General features: G+C 40.4%; 2 long non-coding RNA genes across 2 annotated transcripts; both read right to left on the reverse strand.

Annotated features, from left to right (window-relative positions):
* Nucleotides 1-7,839: 7,839 nt before the first annotated feature.
* LOC134824587 (uncharacterized) lies at nt 7,840-8,565 on the reverse strand. The gene is made up of 3 exons (XR_010161437.1): nt 8,490-8,565; nt 8,114-8,276; nt 7,840-7,926 (listed from the first exon to the last, which is right to left on the reverse strand). It is a non-coding gene; the product is annotated as an uncharacterized LOC134824587 (long non-coding RNA).
* A 1,104-nt stretch (nt 8,566-9,669) lies between these two features.
* Nucleotides 9,670-10,361, reverse strand: LOC134824585 (uncharacterized). Its single transcript, XR_010161436.1, has 3 exons — nt 10,338-10,361; nt 10,021-10,136; nt 9,670-9,854 (listed from the first exon to the last, which is right to left on the reverse strand). It is a non-coding gene; the product is annotated as an uncharacterized LOC134824585 (long non-coding RNA).
* Nucleotides 10,362-11,112: the final 751 nt, after the last annotated feature.

An 11,112-nucleotide genomic window follows, 5' to 3' on the forward strand; every position in this document is an offset into this window, starting at 1 on the left:
TCATGATAGATTACTGGGGACACTTTTTGCAACTCTTCGTAGCAGAAACATACAATTGTTAAACTAAATCTTTTCAAATATTAAAATAGAAGTTGCAATTAAACGTGAAAAACCTGCAAATTTTCGAAACAGTTTTTCGCCAATATCTCGTCAGGGGAGCATTTTTAACCCTATGTTATAGGGGTGATTTGGAATCAGCGTCCGAAAATACATCGATTGAAGTTGGTTTCAACTGTCGGGGGCTTTTGTCTTCTCTGTGTGGTGGCTTTTAGCGTGTAGAGTTATCAATCATCTTAATTATTTCAGTGCTCAACAGTACAATTCAGAGATACCGCTTCATCACCCGAACGATGGTGCTCGTGCTGATTGATTAAGGTTCAAAATGTATTAAAATTAAAAACCGAACCGTTAAAATTATATACATGCTAGACCCACCAAACTTCCCAGGGACACTTTTGATATGAAATAAAAATACTTATAAATATATGATATGTATATTATAATACCTTATTAAGTTTTATAGGTACTTTAGGTTGGTTTGGCAGGGATTGCTTCTGGACAACAGTAACTAGTACGTCCTTCATTCATTCCTGGTTCAGATCTTTCTGTAGATTCCATTCCAAGAGTGAGTTGTTGGTGATGGCGGTGTATCCTTAGGTTGGCGGGGTATCGGGGAACGTCTCCAAAAATCAAGCAAGTGATATCTTGAAGGGTCCTAGAGCAGTTAAACTGTTCACTTGTCGTGGGAGGAGGTTCCATAGTCTCGCTGCATTCACTCCAAAGGAATTCTCGTAATGAGTGGCCACTGATCGTTGCGATTTGTTGTTCAGCTAGTGGTGGGAATATGGCTTTTATGCCGTGTCGAGTGTTTTCCTTGAATACAATGTTGATGTCATTTGGAGCAAGGTCGTTTGCCATTTTCCATGTATGGATCAGGATGTATCGCTCTCAGTCTCTCCGCCTCTGTAGGGAGAGCAGGTCCAGCTTCTTAAGACGGTCCCAATAATCCAATGCAATTGCTGACAGTGACAACCTAAGATACGGCGAGTGTAGTTCCTCTGAACTATTGCTTCTATATCGGTGATTTTGCTGGTGTTCCAGACCGGGCCACAGTATTCTAGCCTGCTCCTCTCCATTGTTTGAAAAGGGTGAGCATCACGAAAGGCGATCTGTCACTAAAGACCCACGATGCCATTTTTTTAGCAGTTGTCAGCATCTGGTGGATATGGTGCGTCCATGAGCAGTAATTTGAGTAAACTCCAAGGTCTCTGGCTGTTTGCGTTAGTTCGATAGTTTCCCCGTTTGTTGAGCTGTAGCTGTAGTCTTCGTTGGAGAAGGGGAGTTCTCTCAATAGCAGGGATTTATTCATTTTGTAGTTGATAACTTCAAATTTGGTTTCGTTTAGCTGCATGTTATTTTGCACCTTAGTTGTAGTGAACGTACGGAACGTTCACTAAAAATAGTTTGTGAACGCGTTCGCTAAAATATTTTAACGTTCGGAACATAAGGAACGTTAGTTGCTATTATGAAATTAAAATGCCGGACATAGCCCAATTATTCGGCAAATTAAAGTACTAGCGTTTCCATTACCATTCTCATGTCAATTTGCTAAAACCAGGGGAAACTCTTTTTGCTACCCAGTTTATTATATTATCTTTTTTTATAGAGAGACTGAAGGGTTCCAAGGATACTTTGATTAAGACTTATGCTAACACAGTTCCCTGTGGGACACCACTTATCACAATCTAGAAGGACGACTTTTCTCCTTCGACGACCACTCTGCAGGCGATTCTTTAAGAACTCAGCAAGCCACTGTAGTGTTTTGATGCTGTAGCGTTTGGCTTTAGCTAGAACTAGAAGAATGTTGTGATCTATACTTTGTCAAACGCTTTGGCGTAATCCAGGTATATAACAAATACCAATCGATTCCAGCTCAATTCGTGGGAATTTAGGATAATGTTGATTATTTTTCGCACTTCTAAGTGAATGAAAACAAGTTAACATATCGCCTCATATTCAGAACTTGTGTTCTTCAACATTGAACATGACTTAAAAACAAGTTATATATATATTATACTGATATTCTGAACTTGTGTTTAGGAAATTGAAAGTTTGAGATATTCATCATCTCATTATTTCTATTACCCCAAAAGTAGAGCGAAGGACGCATAATTTGAGGCTAACTTGAAGAGCTAGATTTCTTAACACGTACCTCTGCTACATTTCTATTGTAGTTTAGTGACCACATCTGCAAATACCCTGACCTCACCAGTCACCACCCTAATCCTTCATAATTGAGTTTGAATCCGAGTATCAATTGTGATACCCGGTATAACACACAGCTCACTCATTATGATGTAATATTGTTCCAAACATGCTAAAACATAAAATTAGAAGCTGCCTCTAAAATGGATATTATGTTAAAAGTTGGATAATAACGGAGTTCCAGAGCACGTGTTTAGTGACCTTTTCCACGATGCACGAACCACCCCACATTAACTATTGACTTTGAGTGAACTCTGCATATTTTACACCTCCAGTGTTTCTATTATCGCTCGCTCTATCACACTTCTTACTGGGCCGCGCTCAGCCTGTCATTCCGCCGAATCTCTATGTCATATGTTTATGAACATAATAGCCTGAGGTCCCCAGCTAGGTAAGCACACTTCAAGCACTAGACATGAAATGTGAGTTGGCCCAGGATATTCTATTACTTGGTTCTAATTAGAATAAGACCTCTTCAAGGAAACCCAGTATTCGAAGTTCTTGATTTCAATCAATTCCAGTATATTTGATTTTAGTTCCTGGCATCCAATAATTTAATTTAATTCGCCTAGATGGTTCTAATTAGAATAACTTTTGATGTTTAAATTGTGCAACTGCCAATATGATCATACAACACCACCTATTTGTTATATATATACTTCAGGCTTCACATAGCCATGTGTATACGCGTACTGCGTGACGCGCTACTGCAAGCGAGAGCAGAGAGGGCAACTTCAGGCTATAAAAAATGATAACCAGTTCCTTCAGGCGCTGATAACATTAAGTTAAGTAATATAACACTGCAGCTTCATCTAATGAAATGTCACGTTACTCGTCACGTTACTTAGCCTGCCATTCAGAACGATCTCTGGCGGGTCATGTGAAGCGCACGTGACTCATAAGAATATCATGTCCCTACAGGAATAATGTGCAATCAGAGAGAGTGACTCTTGAATCGTGTTTAGTTCACTCTGACCCATTTCTTTTTCTTGAGACCTAGTAAGCTTACACTAAACCCAACCTGATTTGTTAACTTATTTATATCTTGACTTTTGAAACAAGCGCGCCCGAAGTGGCGCGAAAGCACATGGTTAGGTAAATCGCCAGCCAGTAAGGTCTGCTAGCTGGGTATGTGGTATGGGGTATGAACCGCCGCGCACGACTGCGCGCAGCGCGGCTCCCCCTGTATCGTGTATAGTGAAACGACCGTGGGGGTCACGATATGGTAGAATGTTTTCTAGAGACTGTGAGAATTTTCATTACTGGGCCGCGCTCAGCCTGTCATTCCGCCGAATCTCTATGTTAATGAACATAATAGCCTCAGGTCCCCAGGTAAAATTTTTACAGTACCAAATCTGTCATACCTTTTTGGAATGATCAGTGGGTTTCGTCTATGTGCCATATTTGATGGTGCGCGGCTTTTGGAGCAAAAGTGAAATGTAGGTGTAAACTTTATCTGAGGACCCCAGGCTTTAATGTTGATAAACAACCGAAAAGAGATTAGGCGGAATGACAGGCTGAGCGCGGCCCAGTAACAAGTAAGTGTAAACTATTAAAGGCGCGTAATTTGACGAAATTCGTTGATTTTTGTCGTATCATTTTGTTACATCTTCAGTTCCTTAAATCAGATCATGCTGAAAATTTGTCAGAACCTTCTAATCATACTTAACTACAGAACCTAAATTAAATGGGAGAGATTGGTCTTGATTAAGAGGTCTAAAAATGACAAAATAAGTATAAATTCGTTGTCATACGTTGTATGACCCGCCGCGCACGAAGTGCACGGCTCCCCTTGTATCGTCGAAGACGATACTTGATACTATAGTGAAGCGACAGTGGGGGTCACCACGTGATACAATAAATTCGTTGATAACTCAAATTCTGAGCATCGAAATTGCTCAAACTAATTTAAGTTTAATAAAACGTAAGTGTTTACATAAGCTGACCAAATTTCAACAAAATTTTTATATGGGAAGTATTTGATACATGTTTCGTATCCGATACATGTTTCGTATCTGATACATGTTTCGTATCCGCGGCGGCGCGCGCTTCGCGCGCGAAAAGTGGCATGCAACGTATGTCAAGGAAGTATTATAACTTTTTGATTGTTTCCGAAATAATGTGCTGGCCGAAAAAAACATTCAATGTGCAATGGTCAGCGCGCGCGTCTTACGGTCGATGGCGCACGGCCTAATACATAATATCAGGAATTTGAGAAATGATAAAATAATACGACAAAAATCAACTAATTTTGTCAAATTACACGATTTTTACATTTACTGAAGTTCCAATTATAGCCGCGAATCATCAAATATGGTATCCAGGCGAAATTCATTCATTATTCCAAAAAGGTATGACAAGGTATTGGTCACAGCATGCAGGAGAAAAGTCCAAAGACCAAAGTGCAAAGAAACTGCCACTAACTGCTACTATAGTTATAACTGCCACTAACTGCCACTAAGTCTAACTCATTAATTGACGATGTCAATTCATGGCAGCTCGGCGCGGCACAGTAGCGCATCGCGCTACAATCTAACTCATAACTGCTACTAACTGCTGCTTGTAGCGCGATGCGTTACTGTGCCGCGCCGCGCACTCGATGAGGCTTCTCACAGGCTAGATCGGCGAGATACGCTACTGTGCCGCGCCGAGCTGCCATGAATTGACATCGTCAATTAAACTGCTGCAATCGCAAGCCGTTTGCAGCAGTTTGTGGCAGTTTCTTTGCACTAAGTCTATGAGTAAGCTGACCAATTTTTGTTAAAATTGGATTAAGGGAAGGTTACTACAGTGTACGAGAAGGGGCCTTACGAAGAAAATATATGCTTTTTTAAAAACATATATACTTTAAAAAAAACATATATACTTTTAAAAAAAACATATATACTTTTTCAAAAAACATATATACTTTTTCAAAGAACATATGTTTTTTGGAACGTATATACAATATATTTGCGGAAAAACATACATTTTTCGTAAGGCACCTTCTCGTACACGTGATGTTCGAGAAGGGGCCTTATAGTAGAGGCTCTTACGGGCAAAAAGACGTGTTTTCTGCTACGAGTTTAGAAACCTAACCGCTAATTGGACACAATAGTATGATGTCTAAGGATCGATAATATGTTAACACCCTACGCGCGTGGGGTGGACTCCTGGGGTGGACCTTAATTCAGCGCGTATTTTGTAGCCTGTTCAACTTGACGTTTTGAATCGTTACTATCTCACTGTCACAGATACACGTAATGTGAGGTGATCATCTTAAAGAGAAACGTCTCAGCTTTCACCTGGTGTAAAGTTTATATTTGTACTCAAAATATAGCTCGCTCAGTGTGACTGTGCAATAGAAGTTGACAATACAATAACCACGTCCGCGACCAGTCGTCAGATACCGGAGTGTTGCACAAAATTGGGTCCCTAAATTAAAATTCTATGACACAGTTACCATGCAGAAATGTCTGGAGTAACATTTGGTGAAAATTTGAAGGGTCTACTGTTAATATTGCAAAAGTTATTGAAAACAAACTAGCTTATTCAGAAGTTTTTGGGAAAATTTCAAATTTGTACGTAGTGGGGTCTACTGGGGTGGACTCTCGTGACGCGCATCTGATGGCGTGGCTTTTTCAACAGCAGTCAGTACGGCCAATATCAGAGCACAAATTATTGTGAGTAAGACCTTAATGGTCAGCTATGAACCCCTCACTAGAATAGTAACCGTATCTAAAAACAAGGAAATGTTATTCCGTCAAAGCTCAAATTTTTTACTCTTCTCAGTGCAGTTACTATGAATGTACTAGCTAAGTATCGTTGATCGTAGCTGTTTGTTTGTTTGGGGACCAGCTTTTGGTACACTGGTTAATGTTTACTATAATATTGAAATATTACATTAGAATTAGATAAATAAATAGAAAGATAGAACATACCACTATAATCAAAAAATTGAAACACTGTACCGTAGCACACAACACAAAAAGTTAAACTACTGGCAAAGTGTCCTCAGAAAAATAAAAAACCCTAAATATACCTAGCCTTGGTGAGACCTGCTTCGCGATTGCTATTCAGCGATGTGTGCTCCACAAGTCATCACATACCTGAGTTACAATCACGGTTGCAGTTTTTTAACTCACAATTAAAAGTTCCTCGTTATTAGCCGTAATCAACAAATACACGCAACAGCCATAAATAAGAGCCATACACACATTTAAATCAAAGTAATTATGTAGATATCCAAAACACCGAATGTTACAACTTAACCTTATCTACACTGAAAATCTTGCCGTCTCTAATATAATGATACTTTGTTGGCTCATCAGTGATCATTTCCTTTACTTTGACAACAAGTTTCTGATGAGCTGCTCTCTCCTCCCTGCTTCTGTCATGGTGATGTACCATGTGTGGTACGCTGTACATTTAGATTTCTTCAGATTTCTTGCTCGAGCAAGAACCATTTTTACTGATTCCGCGCAAGCCAATGTCACTTTTATTGGTCTCGGTTTACCACTGCCTGAAGTTGTTTTAGTCCCGATAGAATTTGCTGCCACAACTTTAGGATCACACCCTGAGGATTCCCAAATCAATTCGATCACTTCTTCTGCCACTAAGTGTGGATCAGGGGAATAATTCTCCGGTACATCGTAGAACTAGATAATGAAATTCTTACTACGGATGTCGTCTTCAACTACGGTTTTCACAGCTGTTTTTATACTGTTGATCGACGGAGTACTTGTAGTTGTCTCGCAGTTCTTCTTCACGATATCGCTCCACGCTGTCTTCATCTCGGTATGAACAGTTGTTTTAAAAGAGTCGAGTTGCTCCTGTTGCTGTTTAATCTGGTCTTTCTGATAGTTCAGCTGATCTGATTTCAGTTTGTCTATCGTACTGGCTGCACATTTACAAAGTTCAAGATTACTAGTCATTAGCTTAGAAAGATTTTCAACTGCAGTAGCCAAGGGATCTTTATTTACAGCCATTAATCTCGCATGATTCAGTTCTGTAACGCTTTGTGCTTTTGACATCTTCAAAATCTCATTCATCGCTGACGATAGCTCCTTTTCAAATCTGTTCAGATGTTCGACGGAAAAATCCATTTTACAAAAGCCAAGGCGTACAGCACGACGTGTCGGTGTAACATCAAGTTGAGATAACACTACCGATAAGAGAGCAATTAAAATGTTGCAAAAGCTAGAATAAAAGATTGTAACTGAGAATAAAAGATTGTAACTGGAGCTGCATTACACAGTAGAAGGTAACCAAGGAAGACTGCTGATTAACGAAGCAATTTCAACGTGAACAGTTCCAAAATACATAATCATGGCGACGATAGTTCAACTTGAACCTTTATAGTTTTTACAGTCTAAGATCACAATAAAATCACGTGAACTGCGAATCACAAAATCAAATCACTCAAATCTGATACAGTCCCGTTACAGTACGCTTTCGTGACAACCTCAACGCTTAAAAAAATAAATATTCTGCAGTCTTGTGACCACCGATGGCCCTAACTCTCCCTTGTCCGCGAGAAGCATCGTTGCGACCATGGGTTTCAGTTCTTTGTTCTTCCCACTCGGCTTCGGTAGATCGAATTGGCTGGAAGTCAATCTATCAGAAAGACCTTTGTCGATCTCAGGGGCGTGGTAAATTGTGGATGTCGGAGTATAAAGCTTCCTGAAAAGATTGAGACATTCACTCGGTCTGTTGTAAATATGGAATAGTCCTTGTAGGCCGAGATTTAATTTATGTTGGGTTTGATAACTAGAGAAGGCGATTTGATATTCATTGATAGTCAGTATTGAGTAATCATCACTCAAAATCTACTTATTAAATTTATTAACTAAACAAGTTAATGTATTACCGTCCTAGAGAGGTTTTCCTGAGAATTTGAAGTCTCTGTAGGTTGCTGACATGTCTACTAAGCTCTTCGATTGAGGAGTTTTGGACCCCTCGGCGGTCCAAATGATTTATAATGCTGTGGGCATTTTCAACATCTATCGAGCTAAACGCCCTCGCAGCATAACCTGTAGAGAATGAACATGTCATCAATGCAAAGTTCAATGATAAAAATCAGAGTGGCCGATTTCAACGGGCAGAATTCGAATATCATGGCCTTGGGGAATGGACTATTTTTTGTCGATTTTACTAACCAAACTGGCAAACGATTGTTGATTTTCGTCACTAGTCTAAAATGAAAGCAAACGTTCGGCCGAACATTTACATGATTAAAAACTTACCGGTTTCTTTCGTTATTATGTACAGACATAGCCGGGCTTGGGTTCCGCATACGATATCTTCTATCAGATTAAAGTTGAATCCACACTTTGTACTGCTCGTGGGAGGAGAAAAGCAAACTGATACCTTTTCCATGAGCATCTCGTGTAGTACCATCATCATTTCGATTCTGATATCAGCTGCAAAATTCGTCTATTACTAAATGCTAGCTTTTCGAACTTCGTATCTTGGAAATAACAACTTCTATGAAAGAACACACACACACACACACACACACACACACACACACACACACACACACACACACACACACACACACACACACACACACACACACACACACACACACACACACACACACACACACACACACACACACACACACACACACACACACACACACACACACACACACACACACACACACACACACACACACACACACACACACACACACACACACACACACACACACACACACACACACACACACACACACACACACACACACACACACACACACACACACACACACACACACACACACACACACACACACACACACACACACACACACACACACACACACACACACACACACACACACACACACACACACACACACACACACACACACACACACACACACACACATACACACACACACACACACACACACACACACACACAGACGCACAGAGACACACTCACACACACACACACAGACGCACAGAGACACACACTCACTCACACACACACACACAGACAGACAGACACACAGACAGACAGACAGACAGACAGACAGACAGACAGACAGACAGACAGATACACACACCCACAAACACATACAGACATAGACACACAGACACAGCATAAACACAGACACACACAGACACAGACGGACACACAGACAGACACAGATACACACAGACATACACACACACCCACAAACACACCCACAAACACACACAGACACATACACACACAGACACATACACACACAGACACATACACACACAGACACACACACATAAACACACATAGTTCACTTCAGTACACTACATTACAATTACAGACACACGCAGTACAATCAGAGACACACACTCGATACAAAGACAGACACAGGCACAAACACACAGAGTACACTTCAGTACAATCACAGAAAAAGGCACAAAGACATATACAAGAAGAGCAGATTGAAGTACCTTCATTTGCAGATGTTGACGCATTGATCTGTGGGATATGTTCTTCAGTCTGTAACTGATCATCTGCTAGAACTGTCTCATCTGGATCAACCGGAGGAGTATCTTCCGGCAGGAGTCTGAGTGGGTCTATCGGGACAGCCATGGATCGCTCTCCGTACCTTGCTGAAATAAAGACAAAGGTCAACGACGGATGTCGCATGTCAGTCGTGTAACTAAATGTAATGCAAAATAGTGAATAAATAATTTTTACATCTGAACGATTGTTCATTGATTCTTTGAATCTGTTCATTGATTCAAAGAATCAATGACCAAAAGTTCAAGATTTTACCTTCTGTTAAGCTGTTAGCACTGACTCTAGCCCCCTCTCCCTACAAAACGACCATATCTCGGGCTGGAGCTTTCAACCGTCTTGCCTCAGCAGCCATCTAGCACAGTCGACCTGTCCTGTTAATTATGTGATCATCAAGTTACCAAATTTAATCCTTCAATATTCAAATAATTGATTATCAGACAAAACAGAGTTTAGAGCTCGACGTATGCTTCAGGGTTTCACACTGTGCTGTAATCAAACGCATGACTAAAACCTCTTGCTACTATTACCAATGTTAGATAAACCCATATTGTTAAGGCGGTCAAATGATTTACCTGAGTTGATCGCGTCCATGAAAGGGTTCAACAGCGCTCTGTCCAGCTTGTTAATGTCCGCTCCAGCAGCCAGCAGTGCCTCCGCCTCCGTCACTCTCCCTGCTTTGCATGGCCAGTGAAGCGTAGAGCTCCTCTCTAAGCTCTGTGACGATCCGACGAAGGATCCAGATTCCCTTCTTTTCTCTTGAGATTGCTTCAATTCTTCCTGGAGTATGCGGATTACCATTTTTATACTTCCATATAGGGCGCGTGAACAATCAGCAATGAATTATCAATTAATCAATCTAGTTTTTGAGTAAAAAGTCCACAGATTGTGATACATTGGATTTGATATTGGAAAAGACATGGCTTACCAAGTACCTTTTCATGTGCTTTTTGGAGGACAGGGATGACTTATTCCTGCGTGCCATTTCACCATAACTATCTGCTGTAACAGCAAAAATTAGAATTATGTCGGACATAATTCTAAAAAATTGGAACATTGTAGTTAATCAGTGTGGTGCTAACAACAGAGAGCGATTTGAACGGTAGGCAATTTCATAAATTTCATTAACTCGATATAAGGATGATTGGAACAGGCTAAAATCTACAATGTGGCATTAATAACTGGCTATATCGCTGCATTAAACGATTAAAGTATTGCTAACTATGGATATTCTAAGTGATCTAGGCAGAGGGGAACCGGCACAGCCAGATTGCGTTGTCTTCACTTTCAGTGACTAAGTTTCACGATAGAAAAATTGACCTTATGTATTTAAAAAAAAGGATGCACAGT

This window comes from Bolinopsis microptera, chromosome 12, assembly GCF_026151205.1.
Source record: "Bolinopsis microptera isolate Bmic1 chromosome 12, MBARI_Bmic_1.0, whole genome shotgun sequence".
NCBI classification, from domain to species: Eukaryota; Metazoa; Ctenophora; class Tentaculata; order Lobata; family Bolinopsidae; genus Bolinopsis; species Bolinopsis microptera.